We start from the raw sequence: 21,206 nt of genomic DNA, 5'->3' as shown, positions 1-21,206 counted from the left end.
TGAAGTGGGCACATGGAGGTTTTCCAGTAGAAGGGGGCGGAGACCTTTTGGGCTTTCAGCGTTGTAACTTTGTGGGCGCCTTTCCTAAATTTTTTCCACCATAATTACACATGTAAATGTAATTTCGCCAGAATTTTGGGGTGCACTTGGAAACGGGGGAATGGACGTCCCTAAGTTTAGTGGAGTGATTTCACAACATCGTATCCCTAAAAGCAGGGAACCTATTACAAGTAGCAAAGAAAAGTGTCCCAACTGTATGTTGTAGCTGTGGCTTGTAAATACTATAAGCAGCAAAGACCTGCAAAACCGTTTCCCAGATGAACCAAGAATCAAGCCAGCATCATGCTTCAGGAATGCAATTCAGCTCTTGTGCCAGTCATATCAAGACCCATATTTCAAACATTTTGAGTTAGGGCTGCATTACTTTTACAACGCAGCCCCAATGCAAAATGTATTTCGAGATTTAGACTGATTTCCGTGGCTTAGTAAAACAAGCATTTGCAATGCAATAGGTCTCGCATTTACGGGAGTTTGAGCTATTGACATTGCAAATGACAATGCCTTTTATTTTTGTTTTTTGAACATAAATAAAAGGCATTGTCATTTTCATTGCCAATTGCTTAAACTCGTGTAAATGCGAGACCTATTGCATTGCAAATGCTAGTCTTATGTGGATTTTTTATATATGGTTTTAACGGAATTGGATATTATAATTGGAAAATGTTTGATTTCGAAGTTGTTTTTTTATATAGAAACATTCTTGGTACTGCTCATGATATGAAACAAATCCTGGAGCTAAGTGGAGGCCTTGTGTACCTTGCTTTTCACCTTGTTGAAAGGTGACTGTTTAACTCTTCATAAACCCAAGAAAAGGTTACAATCGATAAATAGTAGCGCACGCCCAATCTGCTACCAGGGAGCAGCCCCTGTTGGAAGTCAAGAGTGGGAGTGAACTGCAATGTAAATACTTGTGTTTATTGTGCCATTTAAAAACAATTAAAGCGCCCTTTGCCTGTTATCAGTTATTTTTAGTGTCCGGGGTTGGGTGCGCTTTTCTCCTAGTTTAGTGATCCAACTTCAAAGCAGGCCAGGCCTGTCTCACACCGCCCTGTGGAACGTCAGGAATATTTATGGCAGGCCCAGATCAATGTGGAATGCATAAATTAGCTACAAATTCATAAATTAGGGGATTGTCTCCCGTCCACCTCCATGTAATGCCTTTAGAAAGGCTAGGGGAAAGGAGCGTGAAGTGCTCAGCCATAGGAGTGGGCAGAGGGCAGTGCCCACGGTATCGCCCTCCGTGCCTAGGATTGCTGAAGAAGTACTCCTGGATGGCGCCCCTGAGTTGTAAGCTGCGCTCAAGTATTTTTCACTAACGTGTTAGTGCATTTTTCAGTCTTGAGTTGTGTAGGCGCAATGAACATGGGGTCTGTGTAGCGTACACCTCTGTTTTATTTGCGAAGTTACGTTTTCATTTTTAGTAATAACGTTTAAAAGCAAATCGGCATTATTTACAGTGTTGCGGAAATATGCATCTATTTGACTGTTTCCAATGTTCTTACGATCTGTTGTGGTTGTGTTTTTCTGACTTTTAAGAAGAGAAATGCTTAAAAATCTATTCATTTAAAATGTGACCATCAACCGCTAGGTCTTAACACTTTAAAATAGTTTAATAAAATGAAAGTTAAAATGGGGGAAAAAAGGCCACCTCAGTTTGATGTCGCTTGTATGCTTGCTAAAAAAAATGTGCATTATACAAAATAATTTGTTGTATACAAGTTTGTGTGAAGCCTGGTGAAGTCATACCTGTTGGCAGGGACTACATTTCCTGGTCCCGGGTTAGAGCCTTTCTTCGTTAACCTGCCTCCCTCTGCAGCTTGTGACCTTAAGGACAAGACCCTATCAGTATTGCCTCTGCTTTTGTGCTGGGGTAGTAGTGCAATATTGCTCATAGGGTCTTTTCGTTGAGAGTAATCTTCCTCCAGCAATACAACAGAAGAGGAGCTTAGCCAATCACAGAGGACGTGAAAGCTTGCATGCTCACTGATGAAAAAAACATCGGTTTAATGGTTATCGACTTTAAGATGCTCTCTTATCCTTATTTGATGATGCACCAAGCGGTGCCAGGTACTTCTGCAATGCTTTGAGCATGGCTTGTTAAGGCACATACTACAGTGTTAAATATGGTGTTGCGAAATTGTGTGTCCCTTTATTGTGTGTATGTTGAAATGATGTGCAGGGTGCCATATACTATTTCTTGCCATGGTTTGATGGGACATGACTCAAGAGAGGCGAAACCTCAAGTGGCTCAAATCAGAACCCAGAACGCATCTCCTTAAACCATGGACATAAACAACACATCACACCGCGTGGTTCTGCATCCATGGAATGTGCCTTACATGCTTTTCATGGGTATTTGTTTTGAACAGAAAAGGTATTTGACGAAAAAACATGAATGAAATGAGTTCGCTGTAAGGTACAACAATCACAATGAAGAGACTTCATGGCTATTATGAGAGTTGCCTCCTGCGTACTGATTGCGACATGCAATTGGTGAGGCAAACATTATTTCTCGAATTTCACTTTCACAGTGGTAACATCGACCATTGAACTGTTCAATAAAATAAAGACGGGGAGCGAGAAGTACGTAAAGAACGAAACGGGTTTTAAATAAGAACAAGCGGCCGCGAAAGTGAAAGTGATCGCGGTCGCGATCAAACATCAAAGCGGCCGCGAAAGTGAAAGCAAATGGTGTGCAGGCTGCCAAATGGTGCGCGCGCCCGGCGCACATGCACTGTATTTGGAGGCCTGAAAGCACTCGTTTGCACTTCCAGATCCCCATTTACAAAAGCTCTCGCGAGAGCAGCGCTAATGCGCTGGCTCAGGCGAGACCTAAAAAAAAAGTAACACAACGCAGCGCATAGCGCTGTCTTGCATTGCTTTCATGAGGGAAGCGTTCTAAGGGTTGAGCATGGGCATTCCAATGCATCCACCCAGGAATGTTGAAGCAAACCCAGATATACTAAGCGTAGAAAAGCTAGGTATGCACCAAAAAGATGCGCCTACCCGAGGATGACACAGCGAGGAGAAATATCTTCATTTATGCTGCTTACTTCATCTTGCTATGTGTGCGGCATCCTGCAGCAAACATAGAAAGAGGAAAACCCCTCTAAGCATTGCTTTGTGCAGGGAGGTGTTCCTTCCTACACGAAAACAGTTGTTCCCATAGCCCAGGTACCCTAGCGCCATGGTGCAAGGTGGCCTGCGTTGGCGCTAGGCTGCCTGAAGTCCTAGATCAATTTAAGACAGCAGAAGGGCACTGGATTTTAGTAGATATTTCAGCTCTCTCCCTTTCCCACAATGCAGCGCAGCAAGTAGCCTTGCTGCGTTGCATGGAAGGATATTACATTGGGCCCCTCTGTTTATGTGAATCGATTATTTGCCAATCAGTTATCCATGAAACACGTCACTCTGCAATCATACTTGGGCTCAGTACTTCCCTTTGTTCAGTGCCCGGAGCCCATTCTCTCATCACAGGTGCCCGTGCACAGGAAACGTCTGGGGCTTCTCACCTGCCCGCTGTCCCATGGGTGTGACACTTTGATTGATACTGTATCCCCAGTATCCGGCACAGAGCTCTCGTGTTTACTGATCTCAGCTAGCACGAGCTCCTCTCCTAAATATTAGGGGTATGATGTATGAAACGACTTGTTTGCTCAGTCTGGGTCTATGAGAACATGTGTTACCCAGTGATGTAGCGAAACTTGACCACCCCCCCTTTCAAAGTACTTGGAAGGACCCCACCCCCAAGCTCGGGAGCCAATCAGCTCTCAGGTCAGGGGCCCACTGCCCGTGCACAGTGCCTTGAGGTCAAGGCCCCCCCCCGCACTTAGGGCCCTGCGGGGGCTAATATTATGCCACTGGTGAGACCATATTTTGGCCTAGGTGTTTTCTTTGTTCTCTGGTTCCTGTGGTTTTGTTGATAACTTATCAATTGACAACTATGGCCCTGACTCCGAATTTCTTTTTATCATAAGGTTCGTTATTTATTGGGTGAGATAAATAACACCTGTCACAAATTTTTGGGAAATAACACACACTTTTTCCCTGCTAAATTCCAACAGGTTTCACCTGCTGAAATTTAACTAATAGTGAGGTATTTAATGCTACCGTAATTTAATGGATGGGGTATATACCAGTCAACTTACGAATGAATTACGACTCATTCGCAAAGAGGGGTTTACGCATGGGTTGGAAAATGCCAGGCAACTTGTAATCAGGGACTATGGGTAATGCAAGGTAAAAGCTGGAACAAGCAACTCACACAAGTGAAAAAAAAATCTGTGCTCTCAAAGGCCTCAGTTTTAATAGCAAGCATACTAAAAAGGGCATCTATCGCTCTGTGCGCTCTGTAAAGAGGCCAAGGATTGTATGAGCATGTATTCCAAACTTATTTCTGACCCACTGGCAGGCATTTCATGCAGCATATTACTTTTCTATAGTGCAAGCTATGAGCTGAGTCATCCCCATGTGTTTGTAACGGGCCACGGTTGAGAGCTGTGGAGTGGAACCCGGAGGCAGTGCCAGTCAATGAGTCAAAATGGTGTTCAGAATACATCCCCATCCGATCATTGGCCTCTTTGAGCAGCGCATCGAGCAATAGTCATGTATCTCATTTGCAATTGTGATTCTGTGAAAATGCATGGGAAGGAGGTAGATGGTTGCCAACATATTAGCAATGCCGAGGTAAAAGATAACGTCATGCTTACAGGTGAGTGGCTGCGTTGTGTTTGGGGGGGGGGGGGAAGTTAAGGAGATCCGAGGGTGTGCATTCAGAAGAGGATGGACCTAGGATGTTGAGATGAAAGATGAGGTTTGAGGCATCTAGATTGACGGGATACAGTGAGCACACGCATTGGCGAATGCAATAGGTTTCGCCTATGTGTCATTCTTAATGCAGGTTTCTTTGTAAGTTTTATCTCAGGGAGCAGTTGAGGAGGAAGCAGGTGAGAGGGAAGGAATAACCGGGAAGAGATAGGAACGGGAATAAATATGTAGAAAAGCAGAGAGACAGGAAACACGCAGTGCTCGCGCTGTTGGCCCCCTACAAGTTGAGTGCCTGTGAACCATAACGATGGACTGGAGTGAATGAGGCCCTCCGCGCACAACAGCAGCACGATCACAATAAAAAAAAAACTACACAATTCACACAGGTACCTGCCTACCAAATGTAAGATGAGTTCAGGTTGTGCAGCATGGACTGCCCTGCCCTTTGAACCAGATCCTACACACTTCTGGGACAGCATTTTGATAGGATGTTACATGGGGACACGCCACCATATAGCCTGCAAGTGGGGCGTTAATGGAAACAAAACAAACTGCAACCACTATGACCCTTAATCAGAAGGACATTTGGATACCAGGCAGTGTTCATGAAGAAGCGCTTTATTAGATAAACACAAGCAAAGCACAAACCACCAACTAACAGAGCCTTAAGTATGCTACACACCACATATGTGCATGGTTACACATATATACATACACACAAAAACACCCCACACCCACACTTCTACAAAACATATTCCAATCTATTAAGTCACATCCTGATTTAGGAAAACTGAAAGCAAGGACTGTAATGCTATGCAGATTTGTAGAGCGCACTGTCACACGGACGGATAAATGGCCCAGTATTATAGGATCAGTCTGTGGTGTGTTTGCCTGAGGGGGGGCCTGCCTCAGAGTGGACTGAACCTTTGACTTCACCTTTTGAAACAACTAAAACGTTCGGAAGTGTGTGCACTTTAGGAAGACCAGCTTGCCATGCCTTTGGACAGGTGGCCAGGTGGAATGCTTATGAAAAGGGTGGAAACCTTAATGATTTGATCTGAGTTTATAAAGTGCAAACAAATACTCTAAGGTGTCTTGGCACTAAAAAGAACCATGAGGAGAGCTGGTAGGGTGGCACAACTAAATTCCTAGCTGAACAGAAACTGGATGGCGCTATAGGCTAAGGAATAGTCTGGTTTACTATTCCAACACCTTCCCTACTGCATGGAGGCTGGAGTTGGAATAGTAAATCATACTGTTCCTAAGTCCAGTGTCCTCCAGCGCAAGTCATTGTAACGACTTGCGTTGTAAAAACACCGATGTAATGTACCGCGATCTAAATGATCGCGTTGTAACATCATACATCCTAAAAAAGGCTGTAGAGGTTACCTTATCGACCTGTTCTTTGTATGTCAATTTATTGTCAATCAGGATACCCAGGTTTTTCACCTTATTCACAGGAACCAGGAGCAAACCCAATTCGTCCAGCCACCATATGGGAATCCAAAAGGAGGTATTTTTCCCAAATAACATGATCTCTGGTTTTTGCAGAGTCCAGTCTAAGACAGTGTGCATCTCTCCACGCACAGGCCTCCCGCATGAAATTCTGGGATGACTCATTTACGTTGGGGCCCTTCCTAGAAAGGGAGACAACAATTTATGTGTCATCCGCATATGAGACGATACATAGACCGAATGATTTTACCAGGGCGGCCAGCGGGGTAACATGAATATTAAAAAGAGTAGGACTCGGGTTTAGATGTAAAGTCACCTATGGACACAGTCTGACTTTGCTCTGTGAGAAAGGATCTAAAAAGGGCTTACAGTGCCTGTTTTATACCCAGTTCCTCAAGCTGCTTCAGCAAAAGGTCGGGATTGACTGTGTCAAAAGCCACAGTAAGGTCAAGAAGAATAAGGGCAGCTTGACTCCCATCATCCACTGTGGCCCTAACCCTCTCTGTAGCTGCAATAAGAGCAGACTCAGTAGTATGACCCGTACGGAATCCATATTGGGAATCACCCAATAACTGATTACTATCCAGAAAGGCTGAAAATTGACAGTTCATTTCCTTCTCCAGTATTTTAGCTGTAAAAGGCAGCCTGAAGATAGGTCTGTAACTATTGGGATCAAGGGCATTCAGGTTAGCTTTCTTAAGCAGAGGGAGAATTGAGGCAACTTTCCAGACTTTATGAAAGAGATTGGTCCTAAAAGCACCATTAAATATGGAAGTCGGTTGGACAGCAATCCGGGTCAGGAATAAGCTGTATGTTTCTAGGAGCGCAGGGATCATGAGGTGAGCCAGACTTGGTTGAAAGAACCAGATGTCTGACTTGGTCTATTTAGAAAGGGTTAAACTCAGCGAAGGAGACCTTCTTACAGTCCCTAAGATGAATGTCTCTCCTACTAGAAGGTACTTTTATATTCAAAGAGAACATATTAAAAATAAGCTCTCCTTTATTTGTAAAGAATGAAGCTAGTGAATCACAGAATTCCTGATTAATATTATCCGTATTCATACCAGCCAAAGAGGAAAGTTTGGAGATGTCTTAAAAAAGGGCTTTAGAGGTACAGCAGGCTTTTTCAATAGAATTGATAAAATACTGTAATTTTTCCTTCATAATGAGATTTTTATAATCTGCCAGTAGAGATTTTTATTTTTCTCTTTCTTTATTATCATTGTTTTCCCTCCAACTTCCTTCTTGTTTGCGACAGCTTTTTTTTAGCAGCCCGCAGCGTTTCCCCGATCCATGGAAATGTAGGTTTATTTCTTCTGGGAACCATCTGTTTGACTGGAGCTTATTGACAGCTTCAGTTAACCTTGCAGAATACTTAGATACCATCTTGTCTGGATCTTCGGACATGGCAGGTTGGAATTTAATAAAATTGCATTCAGTTCTCGCCCATCAATCATATTCAAAGCCCAAAAAATTAATTAACGTCTTGTGGTAAATAAAATAAATATTACCGGACTGAATTTCATACGGAATCTTAAAATAAAGTAAATAGCTCAAAATAACAAGAGGCAGAATCCGTGGTATAAGAGGTTTTCTAAGTGGGCTTTATTCCATTCAAAATGGCCGACTCGAGTCGCGGCCCTCAGGTTCCGTCACCACGAGGGTTCAGGAAGTGAAGTACAATAATTTATTAACAGACATGTATTTTTATAATAAGTACATTACAATGAAACGAATGTAGAAGGCGTAACATTTGATAAGAAAAGTGACAAAACAGTGACATAATCGAAACTAGGCGTAATAAGGAATAAAAGAAACGTGATTGGTTAGAATTATCAGACATAGGTGGATCTATAAGATAATACTTGGCATAGATGCGCGCGCGGCAGCATGACGTGTAATTGACGTGCAACTAGGGGGTGAAGGGGACTTGACATTTAGCTCTACATGTGGAGACGAGAAGTCTGGGGTCAAGTCAACCTAATCCCAAATCATATCTAACATCCTATGTTTAAAGAACTATGTTATCCACAAGGAAGAGACTCTCGGACAGAATCTATTCTATACTGACTGTGTACGTGTACAAGCGTCTAAGTGTCTATATGAGATGCGAGGGATAGAAAACTTTCCATGGCAACAGGGCTATGAATCACTTGCAGGAGGACGGAAAGGCTGAGTCCTTTGCTTGTGAGCTAAAGGAAATGTTTACCTAAATCACTGGACAGGAATGCATCGGCTGAAGAGCAAAATAGATAATTCGAAGGTGAAATACAACTTCTTGGCAGACAGGCGAAAACTGGCCGAGGCAGGCACCGTTAGCTGCACAGGGAGTAGGACAAAGTTCATGGATACAGATGCGAGCTCAAGCTGAAGCTGTCAGAGACAGAGAGCAGGGAAAGGCTTTGAGGACAGAATCGGGCCTACTCGCCTGAACTGTAAAAATGGAGTAACTTAGCCATATAAAGTCGGTGGCCTTTCATACTTAGGAATCGAATATCCAGCCCATTGATGGCGGATCTGACAGAGAACATGTTGACGGTAGACACACATATGTTTGCGTCTTAGAAACTGGAACTGGAGGGAACATACATGTACTTGTAACATGCATATAGAACCGTTGGGGTCCAAGATAGGGGACATAACTGATCAGGAAAATCCACATTTCCACATTCCCTCCTTGTCCCCTTCTTGCCCTTCACGAGACATCAATCTTCATCATTCCATTGATTTGCTCATGGAGCATCATTTCTTCTTCCTTCTTCTTCCGGTATTTTGAACGGGACCTGTGATGTGGAATGCATGATGTGGCACACAGACCACAAATCGCTGGTCCACATTGTAGGCATAAACAACAACTGAAGAGCATAAGAAGGCCAATACCTAGGAAGGATAGAACTCTCCATCCCCAGGCTGATATCACACTCCAAAACCACCCGGACCACGTCCAAGCGCCTGGATTCTCGTGTATCTGGCTTACAATCTTATGAAGGCGTGTTATAGCTTTATATACAGATGGCGAATTTTCTGGTATGAATATGCAGCAGCTGGATCCGATGACCCTGCAAGCTCCGCCCCTATCGGCCAGGATGACGTCAAGGACAAGACGATTCTGGAGAACAACAATTCTCATCACTGATTGTTCCTCTGTCAGATTGCCTAGGGCGGCTATAGTCTCGTTTACTACAGCTTCAAGAGTCTTGGTGAGTCTGCGTATCAGCTTACTATTTGATATAGTACCTATATAGGGAAAGATACCTTTATTGAAATCTACATACTTGTCCCATGCTGTCTCAGTATAATCGACAACTGGGAGATCTCTTTGCTCTCTATTGTGTACTAAATGAACATTTCGATAATAATCAGGGGGAGCTAGGAAAACAGGTGGCAAAAGGAATGCTATGTAACAGGTACCATCCCAATCTAGAGGCAGACGCATATATGCCGTCTGACCACATATGAAGTAAGAATGGCGAGAAGCTCTAAATGAAGATTTACCTTGATCACTATATTCTACTGTAGTAACGCATTTGCTATGGCCCATATGTATGGAACCAACTTTTCTTACACATAATTCACCCTTAACTGGAAATACTGACATAGTGGGCAGAATTAGTTCAACTTCGGATTTGACATTCAGAATCATAAGATTAGGCGTAAAATTACCTAATTTATACACTTCATTTTCTAAATCAGTTCCTGTTCTACTGGGGTGACCCTCCTTATTAGGGTGACAGACTTTGAATAAAACTAGATTCAGATTTCCCCATATCCAATGTTGTTGATAAACTGCTGTGTCTGGGTCTATGGAATTTAATAAACTAAACCATGCTCCACAGGAGCCATTGTGTGTGAATGGATGTGGAAAGAAAGGCAGAACTCCTTTGTTATTCTGATAGGGAGGAAGTCGGCCACACACCCAACAATTGGTCGCATTACTAGTCTGATGGGAATGATGTAACATACTAATGAATGTGTTATTGCGCAGCGCAAGTCTATAAGATAATTCATGTGGCGGTAGGTCACTAAAAGAATGTTCATCAGTTATATTGAAAACACGTTTAGAAACAGGATAATACATATGCAACAATATACTTGCAGTAACTATTAAAAAACTCAAGGAAGACAAAATTAATAAAGTCACAATACAGTGGTTACGCAGTAATTTACAATAAGCATGTCGTTTCATTATGATTCTGGACTCTACATGATTCAGACCTAAGGGGTACATGTCGGGACAGATTCAACCGCTTCACCTTGGAGAGGACTTAAACAATCAAATCGTCCGACAGTTTAGATCTGGACCTGAGTTTCTGTTTATAGAGTTCGGTGCTACTGGCTTCAGCCAAAGGTAGCTTTGAGTCAATGGGGGAAGACACACGGGCAGTACTGTCTGTGTCAGGAGGAAGTCCATGAAATTTTTTGACGTGACTTGAATGAATCCACCCTTTTCGTCCCTCGATCTTCACGGCTGTTCTTGTGGTCAACAGGACCAACTTGGGTGCTTTCCACCTGGGCTCCAATTGACTTTTCCTGTCGAAGTTTCTCACAAAGACAAGATTACCCGGAACAACGTCATGGGGTTTCGCCTCAGTGTTGTCGGGAAAGGCTGCAGCTACCTGTGAACGAGAAGATTGTAGTGCAGACATCAAGGAAGCCAAGTAATCTGTCAGCATGTTACAGTCAACATCAGTTATTTTACGTGGTATAGGCGTCCCCCACATATTCGGTGGTCTACCAAAGATCACCTCATACGGGGATAGCCCTGTTCTAGAGTGTGCTACCATTCTCATGTAAAAGAGTGCAACTGGTAATGCTACTATCCAGTCGACACCTTTCTCTCTACATATTTTGGACAGTCTGATTTTCAGTGTCTGGTTATGTCTTTCTACGAGACCTGCTGCCTCGGGATGTCGGACACAGTGGAATTTCCACTGATATCCCAACAAGAGTGAGACATGTTTCATTAATTCGGATGAGAAAGGCTGACCGTTATCTGAATATACAACACGTGGTAAACCGTACCGTGGGAAGAATTCTCGAACTAGCTGCTTGGCAGTAGTCGGGGCAGTGTAATCTGATACGGGATACGCCTCTGTCCAACGGGAGAGAGCGCAGACAACTACGAGGACATATTTGAATCCTCGACAACGTTCCATCTGAATATAATCCATCTGGAGGACTTCAAAAGGATGGTCAGGAGGCTGAAATCCACCCTGCTCTACGGGAACACTCTTTCCTGGATTAAACTGACAACATATCATACAGGTACGAACTTTTTGTTTAGCTGCTGCTCGTAAATGTTTGTTGAACCAAATGTGCTGAATGCTGTCTAGCATAGCCTTCTCTCCTAAATGTGCTGGACTGTGAACTGTAGCTATAATGGTTTGAACCATGGAATCAGGGAGAAACCATACAGATTTCTCCTTCGTCATCCATCCTTGATCTGTCTGGATCCCTCCTAGTTCAGTCCACTTCTTTATTTCTTCTGCTGTGGCATGTGTCTGTATGTCAATTACGTCAAGTGCGGGATCCTTAATTGTCATACACTGTGTTGGGGTCTGAACTATTGGCTTTGTCATGTCTAATGTGCGATTCTGAGCAGTCTGTTTAGCTGTTCTGTCAGCTAAATCATTGCCTTGAGAAATGGTATCAGTAACCTTCGTGTGTGCTTTACATTTCATAATCGATATAGCAGTGGGTAGATGTATTGCGTCTAACAAAGCATGAATGAGGGGCCCGTGCTGAATGTGGGCACCATGGGACGTTAAATAACCTCTCTCTCGCCATAGCACGCCGAAGTCGTGTACAACTCCGAATGCATAACGTGAGTCAGTGTATACATTAACTTTCTTATTTGTGGCTTGAATACAGGCTTGCGTTAGAGCAATAAGTTCTGCTGCTTGGGCTGACAGAATATCTATACAATGTGTCTCAATAACTTCAGTGTCTGTTGTGACTGCATACGCGGCCACTAAATCTCCTGTACTTGCTCTCATGCATGATCCGTCTACATACAACGTCAGGTCTGGATCTAACAATGGAACGTCTGTCAAGTCTTGTCTAGGTTTCGTCTTTATTTCAATGATTTCAACACAATCATGAGCTAGTGGGTCTGTTCCAATTACAGGTAATAGTGTAGCAGGATTCAATGTATTACACCGTCGGATCTCTATGTGTGGTTGAAACAATGTCAGTTCATAACCGGTAAGTCTTGCTATGGTCAAGTGTTGCGTTTGTGTTCGGTTCACAAGAACCTCTACTGCATGTGGTACTTGTACTGTCAATGGGTGTCCTAATACTATGGCATCGCTTTGTCTGATTGCTAAAGCTGTCGCTGCCACTGATTTCAGGCATGCAGGCAAAGCCTGAGCTACGGGATCTAATGTACTGGAAAAATAAGCACATGGCTTGCGTGATCCTGCTTGATCCTGAGTGAGTACTGACAAGGCAGTACCTTCGCGTTCTGTAACAAAGAGTGTAAAAGGTTTGCTATAACATGGTGTTGCTAAAACAGGTGCTTGACATAAAGCTTCCTTTAGGCTTTTAAAAGCTTGTGTATGTTCCTGAGTCCAAGGGAGAACAGTCGATGTGGCTGCCTCCTGTGTGGTTAACTGAATGAGTGGTTTTGCTAGAAATGCGTACTGAGGGATCCACTGCCTACAATATGAAGTGAGGCCTATGAAAGCCCGCACCTCCTTTTGTGTCTGGGGTATTGACATGTTAGCAATTAACTGGATGCGATCTGGTGTAAGCTGCCTTCCCTCCTTGGACAGCGAGTGACCAAGATAAATAACTCGCTGAACACAGAATTGCAGCTTAGAAGGGGACACCTTGTGCCCCTTGTCGGCTAGGAAATGTAAAACTGTCAGAGAAGCTTTTTCACATTCTGGCTCGCTTCTCGCGGTGATCAGCAGATCATCGACATATTGAAGCAGTGCAGTATTGACTGGCATGTGGATACTGTCAAGTTCTCGTTTCAGTGCTTGGCTGTAGATGCTGGGGCTTTCTGTAAATCCTTGAGGAGCGCGTGAGAATTTAAAGCTGCGCCCATTTAAACTGAATCCGAACAAGTATTGGCTTTCCGGATCTATTGGGACGCTGAAAAAGGCATTCTTGAGATCAATTACAGTAAAAAATGTTGCTTCGGAATCAATTGCTGTCAACAATGATGATATATCAGGGACCACAGGGAATTGTGGTACAATACACTTGTTTAGTTCACGCAAATCAATAACCAATCGGTATACTGGCGGAGCAGTAGGATCAGTTCGTTTAAGAATCGGAATTATCGGTGAATTACATACATTGGAGTCTGTTTCTACAACTACTCCCTGGGCAATCAGCTCATCAATGATTTTCAACAAAGCCACTACAGCATCATGCGGTAACTTGTATTGTCGCATTCGTGGTAGTACCACTCCTGCTTTCAATGTAACTCGATAGGGTGTAATGTTCATGCAGCCAACATCCGTAGGGCCTTGTGCCCATAGATGTACTGGTAAAGTCTGTAGTCGGGGATCCATGTCTCTAGACACATAGTGACCTTTAAAATCACGCAAAAACAACCTTACTCCTTCCGGAGAACAACATATTATGGCTCCTAGTGCTTTCAGAGTTTTAATTCCTAACAGATTTTCTGGGCATGATTTAGTAAGCAATAAATCTGTAGTTCGTGTCAAAGGTCCTATCGTAAGTGGTAGAGGCTGTGATACTTCATTAACAATAGGTTTTCCTGAAAAACCAAGGGAAACATTTTGAGAGCCTGAGAGGGGTGCCCCTGGAACTTCACTACGTTTTATGGTTGTTCGACTTGCCCCTGTATCGAGTAAGAATTTTCTATCTTGACCTAATAATTCACTATGTACATAAGGTCCTTCTTGATCTACCGGAATCTCGATAAGCGGTAAGTCAACTTCCCTCTCTAGGCTGGTTCATGCGTAACGCTGATACTCAGGGTATTCATACTGTGCAGTCTGATACATTTGTTGTGTTGTGGTTTGTGTGGCAGTAGCAGGCAACGGTGGTGCAGCTGGCACAAACTGTATGGGTTGCTGTGAGGCTGGCATAGGCTGTTGCTGAACTGGCATGGACTGTCCATGCTGCATAGCTCCTTGTTCATTCTGATCTTGTCTAACTAATCGTGGTCTCTCTTTTGCAATACCTGTAGCTATATTACGTTTCAGGACTTGACAATCATGTACATAATGGCCTAGTTGTTTACAGTAATTGCAGGTTCCTTTTACAGGAACTGCAGAATCACCAGAATGTGTCACACCCTTTTTGTGACCATCTGCTGGTACTGTCTGAGAAACTAGCATTTTCATTTTTGTATCCTTCATGCGTCTATGCTCGTGTTCTTGTTCATCCCTAATTCTATTGTGATGATACTGTAACATTTGTAGCATTTGCGACGGAGTGTTACTTTGCCAGGTACTCTCGAATTTCAATATTCTATTCTTCACTGGAGGCAATGCATTTTCCACTAATTTTGTCACAAATAAATGTGGATATGAGTCACTACTTGCTTTTATACCACTATTTATACCAAAACATTTTTCAAATCGAGCATAATAATCGCTTGTGTCTTCATCTTGCTTTTGTTTACAGGCTGTGATTGCACCCCAATCTTCCTTTTTTGTAGTTAATAAACGTGGCAGTACCTGTACTAGTAAACCTGGTAATAGTTTAACTTTATCCCCGAGCCCTGAACCTGCAGCTCGGCCCCTTTCTTCCTCTGCTAATGCTGTCCAGTCTATCTTTTGGTCTCCCACTTCCCACTCTTTTTCTTTCAGTTTTTCATATATGCCAGCAGGCAAAAGCACCTTTAATATCGTCATAATATCAGGAAAGGTGTACTCTCCCATCAGTAACATGTCTTTAATTTCTCGGTGGAAACCCGCTGGGTCTTTGTCATGACTAGGTACTACTTTTTTCATTTCTAATAATTCCATTTTTGATATGGGTGTGTAAACAAATACACGGTGAAACTCATTGTCTTCGCCTTTTATTGGGTGCACTTCTCGTAGGGGATTTTGTCTATCCATATAGTACGGCGCTCTTTCTCTGTGGGGCAGCGAGAGAGAATCCGGACTTACAAAAAGGACATACTGCTTACGTGACACTAATATCTCTTTAATTAGCTTGTTACTAGAACCTCTCCATCTGTACGTGAGTAGTTCCGTTAATATATCAGGTAAAGGACCAGGGTCAGCATGTTGGCTCTTATATAATATGAGGAGTTGCTGAATCATATATATTCCAGCTAAACGTTGTTCATCTGTACTGAGGTTAAAAAACGTGTGTGCTACGGTCTCATCACCGTATTTTTCAGGACTGTCAATCCAGTGAACGGCTGATCTGGCTAATTCTTGCTCATCCATGGAATCGAGGAGGTGGTAACCTCTTCGTTCTCGTAGTATTTTATCTGCGGCTTGAAACGAATGTTCAGGAGACTTCAGATTTATTACAGGCGTCGGATACGTTCTGCTATTATTTGGACATACAGAGTGTATTGGATCAGAAAAACATCTAGTATTTTCACAAGATCTTCCTCTGCCTACATAGGCTATGGTCTCTGACTGTCTTGCAGAGTTCCCTGATTCGGACACTTCATCTTGCTCATACTCGTCTGTTCCCAATCTTTCTTCATGAATACGCTCTATTTTTTTACGGATTTTTCGGCACATGGCTATTATACAATTTTGCTTATCGTGTCTCCCTTCTGATATATTCTGACTCCATCTTGTAAGAATAAGCATTGCATTCGGGTCTACCCCCGGACGATCTTGATTTCTGATTACACAGTTTATGAGGAAACGTAACAGTTCCCCTTGTATCTCTACTTTCTGGAATTCCATAGCTCTGTTAATACATCCTGGATCTCGTCCTGTTTGAACAAAATGATATATGTTATCTAGATGCGTAGTCATCCCTGGTAACCTTGCTAAATACTCTGCGGCTCGCCTGATACGTAATGATGCCAGGACCATTTCGTCCTCTTTACCACCCACTGGGTCATATCTACAATTTACAAGGAGTTCCTTAAGCGTACGTTCATTTACGAATTTTGGTGTACGTGAATGTGTTGACTCTTGAAAGACAAGTTTATTTATTCTGGGTGGTGTAAAAGTACTGCTAGCACCTCCCGTGGCCCCATCTGGGGCGTCGGGTGTGAATGGATTCGTTGAACGTGACACAGCAACTATGGGTGTCGATACCTCTGTAGAGTCGACTGCGGAGACAGATGCGGAAACAGATGTGCTTGCCGACGCTTGTGTCGGAACTTGCTGTTGCACGGGGACAGATACCTGATCCTGACGTTGAACCCCTCCGCCAGACGGTCTATGTGGTGTGGCGTTAGCATACTCGGGAGCTGCATCGTCTAGATATGAGGAAAGAAAAACATCTTCTGCGGTTCTGGGATGCCCCTTTGGATGTACCTTAATTGGAAATAATGGGGGTGGCAAGTCTTTTGGCATCTCTGTAACAGCCTTAGGTAGTCCTTCGGCTAGAAGGGGATACATACCATTCATAAGAGCATTTCTTTGTCTATTCACTTGTTCTGATTTCACTCGGATACCTTCCTCAATTAATAGATTTTCCTGAACTTTATTTGAACTTTCTTTACTCCTCTCTTCTTGTCTACGTGCTTTTTCTGTTCGTCTATGAGATTCTTTACGCCATAACTCAACAGCGTCTTTCTGTGACTGTCTGACCTTTCTTTTCCATAACTCTTCCTCCACTTTCATGATGCACTCTGCATCCCAGGTTCCCGCTGCGGGCCACCTTTGACTTTCCGGTAATCCTTTGGTATAATCTACCCATAGATCAAGAAACAATATGGCATCTAAGCCATGCTTATGGTACATGAAATGTCCTGGGGTGTCTCTAGGAGGAATAGGAACTGCTTCTTCAAGCACCCCTTTTCTGGTAGTAATCTGTCTTAACTTCGAGAAGAACGGCATATTGACAACTGATCTGATACTTACTCTTGAACTTACTTAATACGAGAAAAACACAATAATGAACAGTGAACAATGAACAATCATTCATACCACAATATGCAAGACATTTCTGAATACTTTAAACATTAAACATTAAACATTATAACAATGATCGACAATGATGACAGTCTGCCTAACTAATCACCACGCTGAATTCTTGACAATAACTGAATACTTCGGAATACTTGATATACTGCTAAACAGTACATATACACTGCTAAACAGTGCAGACCGGATTTGTGTACCCAAATCCGTCTTGACCGGCACAACCTATGTGCGCGTCAACACGCCTCCCCGGCGATGGTACTCACCGAGTAGCTCCTTGAAACGGAAGGCCTCAGAGAATGGACAGGACTCGATAACTGCGGACATCGGACCCTCTGGACGTCGGGATTTCGGAAAACCTGGTGGGCCTCTGTATACCTCGGATCTTGCTCTCTCAGCTAGGCTCTGGTCGGGATACTTCGCACTTCTCACCGCCTCGTCTGGGTTGATCGCAGCCTCAGTCGCCCCCGCTTGACCGGAGGGAGCTTACAGGAAATCCTGCTGGTACGCGTTTATGGTCCGTCCAGCTGTGGCAGGAGACCGGGCCTGCAACGCACCGCCGGCGCGTGAGATGAGAAAGTGTCCCTATTCGGGCGCCATTATGTGGTAAATAAAATAAATATTACCGGACTGAATTTCATACGGAATCTTAAAATAAAGTAAATAGCTCAAAATAACAAGAGGCAGAATCCGTGGTATAAGAGGTTTTCTAAGTGGGCTTTATTCCATTCAAAATGGCCGACTCGAGTCGCGGCCCTCAGGTTCCGTCACCACGAGGGTTCAGGAAGTGAAGTACAATAATTTATTAACAGACATGTATTTTTATAATAAGTACATTACAATGAAACGAATGTAGAAGGCGTAACATTTGATAAGAAAAGTGACAAAACAGTGACATAATCGAAACTAGGCGTAATAAGGAATAAAAGAAACGTGATTGGTTAGAATTATCAGACATAGGTGGATCTATAAGATAATACTTGGCATAGATGCGCGCGCGGCAGCATGACGTGTAATTGACGTGCAACTAGGGGGTGAAGGGGACTTGACATTTAGCTCTACATGTGGAGACGAGAAGTCTGGGGTCAAGTCAACCTAATCCCAAATCATATCTAACATCCTATGTTTAAAGAACTATGTTATCCACAAGGAAGAGACTCTCGGACAGAATCTATTCTATACTGACTGTGTACGTGTACAAGCGTCTAAGTGTCTATATGAGATGCGAGGGATAGAAAACTTTCCATGGCAACAGGGCTATGAATCACTTGCAGGAGGACGGAAAGGCTGAGTCCTTTGCTTGTGAGCTAAAGGAAATGTTTACCTAAATCACTGGACAGGAATGCATCGGCTGAAGAGCAAAATAGATAATTCGAAGGTGAAATACAACTTCTTGGCAGACAGGCGAAAACTGGCCGAGGCAGGCACCGTTAGCTGCACAGGGAGTAGGACAAAGTTCATGGATACAGATGCGAGCTCAAGCTGAAGCTGTCAGAGACAGAGAGCAGGGAAAGGCTTTGAGGACAGAATCGGGCCTACTCGCCTGAACTGTAAAAATGGAGTAACTTAGCCATATAAAGTCGGTGGCCTTTCATACTTAGGAATCGAATATCCAGCCCATTGATGGCGGATCTGACAGAGAACATGTTGACGGTAGACACACATATGTTTGCGTCTTAGAAACTGGAACTGGAGGGAACATACATGTACTTGTAACATGCATATAGAACCGTTGGGGTCCAAGATAGGGGACATAACTGATCAGGAAAATCCACATTTCCACAGTCTAAGAAGCCTTCTCCTGGACTGCACTGGGGCCAGAAGGAGATCCCAAGTCACTGAACTGTGAATGACCATGTTACTTGTAATATTGCTAAGTTCACCAGATAGCTACAATGGAAAAGATACCGTCCAGGGTATGGCCTGCGCAATGGGTTGGCCCCACCACGCGTTGTTCTAAACCAAAACCCAACATGAAGTCTAACAAAGCAGCAGTATCAGGGTCACTATATTTCTCTAAGTGAAAATTGAGGTCGCCCAGTAAGGTAAAGTCATAGGTAAATAATGAAGATTCTAGTGGCTGACTAATGGTGGAAAGAAAATGGGATTTTGGGCCTAGTGGTCGATACAACAAGAGACCGTTAAACGACTGGGTCTTTGAAAGCTCTCATTTAAAGACCAAAACTTCAAACTGTGAATTGGGAACGGGGAAGAGCTAGCTGAAAATATATCACGATGAATTACAGCAAGCCCCCCTCCCTTCCGATCTTTTCTGCCCTGCCTATCTATCCTATAGTTGGAAGGGACTTGTGCATTTATTTCGGGTCCGGAAGACTGATCTGCCCAAGTTTCACTCACAAAAACAATATTCAGCTGATGGATATCAATCAACTCAGCCATTTCCAAGTGGTACTTTCTAGTATTAATTAAGGAACATTTAACCTTAGAGCCTGAGTGACCAACTGAGCTGAACCCACAAGTGCAGGCACCAGTTTATTTATTTATTTAAAAGGTTTTATATAGCGCTGGCTGGACCCTAGGGTATCAGAGCGCTTTACATGGTAACATCAAGATAAGCAATAGGTTACAGCACGTCAAGAGTATAAATGCAAGAGAGGTGAGGAAACATTAGTACAAAGGAAACAATATAGACCAACAGAAAACATTGACTAATATGAGTACCGAAGACTAATGACATCAGGAACAAGCATTTACAATGCAATGGTCTCGGCATTGGTAAAGTTAGAGCTATTGGCATTGCTCATGACATTATTTTTGTTTTTGTTTTTAAAACATTTAAAGAAACGGCATTGTTATTTACAATGTCAATAGCTTAATCACTCTCAAATGCGAGACCTTTTGCATTTGCACTCACACACAGAGCCACACACACACAGCCACCCACACACAGAGCCACCCACACACACAGAGCCACTCACATAAAGCAACCCACACACAAATAGAGCCACCCACAGAGCCACCTACACACACAGTTACCCACACACAGACAGAGCCACCGCGCATAGAGCCACACACACAGAGCCACACACACAGAGCCACATACACAGAGGCTTCCACAAACCTTCCAGCACCTGTGACGAGATTAGCAATAAATCATCAAAATGCAAGTTGGGCGGCACACTATTCTAAGCACAGCTGTTTAGCTTACGTGTTTTAAGCCACGCCCTTACTTACATTGACGACGCCCCTTTGAGACCCACCCCCCCCACGCCCAATCTTTCATCCCACTTAAAGCCCTGCCTCTAACCCTTAAATTTCAACACTGGAGAATACAGGGTTACTTCCTCCTAGAACATAGACGTCACACAGAGTAGTCCAGCAGGCTCATGAAAGAACTTTTGACGGCACAAGTCGGAAAACAGAGGTAATTGCTGTTTACGACTTGTCCTGTCTGCATTCATTAGGTTACATTTAAAGTTGTATGTGTATATTACCTTTAGACACCTCAAACGCAAAAAAAATGGCTGAGTCAGCGTAGTTCTTCAAAAAGAGTAAACTGTATTTCTTTTTTTTAGAAAAACGTAGAGTAGTTCCTGGAGTGCCGTGCGCATGTTCAAGCAACCGGCTGGCCGGTATGGCGGCCGTCTGTCGCTCCGCCTGTTTGCCTACCCCGGCTCGAGAGCTCGCGTCCGTGCAGCGTTAGCTGCGGCCCCCGCGCTCCGCGTGTGTGTTGTAGAGGCTGGTGCAGCTGTCTCTCCTGTGTGCCAACACCCCCAGTCCTCGTGCGCAGAGACACGCACACGCGGCCTCCTCCGCTTCATGAATATTCATGCTTGGCTCCTGCCTTACACCGCCACTTTGGGCGGCAAATGGCCGCACAGCTGCTGGGAGCCCAGCATTGCAGGTCTGTAAGGG

General features: G+C 43.6%; 1 protein-coding gene across 3 annotated transcripts in view; it reads left to right on the top strand.

Moving 5' to 3' along the window:
- LOC146808895 (uncharacterized) overlaps positions 1-21,206 on the top strand; it is a 403,463-nt gene that overhangs the window by 10,840 nt on the left and 371,417 nt on the right. The window lies entirely within an intron of this gene.

Source organism: Triturus cristatus, chromosome 7 (genome assembly GCF_964204655.1).
Source record: "Triturus cristatus chromosome 7, aTriCri1.1, whole genome shotgun sequence".
In the NCBI taxonomy this organism is placed as follows: domain Eukaryota; kingdom Metazoa; phylum Chordata; class Amphibia; order Caudata; family Salamandridae; genus Triturus; species Triturus cristatus.
The sequence above is the reverse complement of the archived record's forward strand: the minus strand, read 5'-3'. Positions and strand labels throughout refer to the sequence as shown.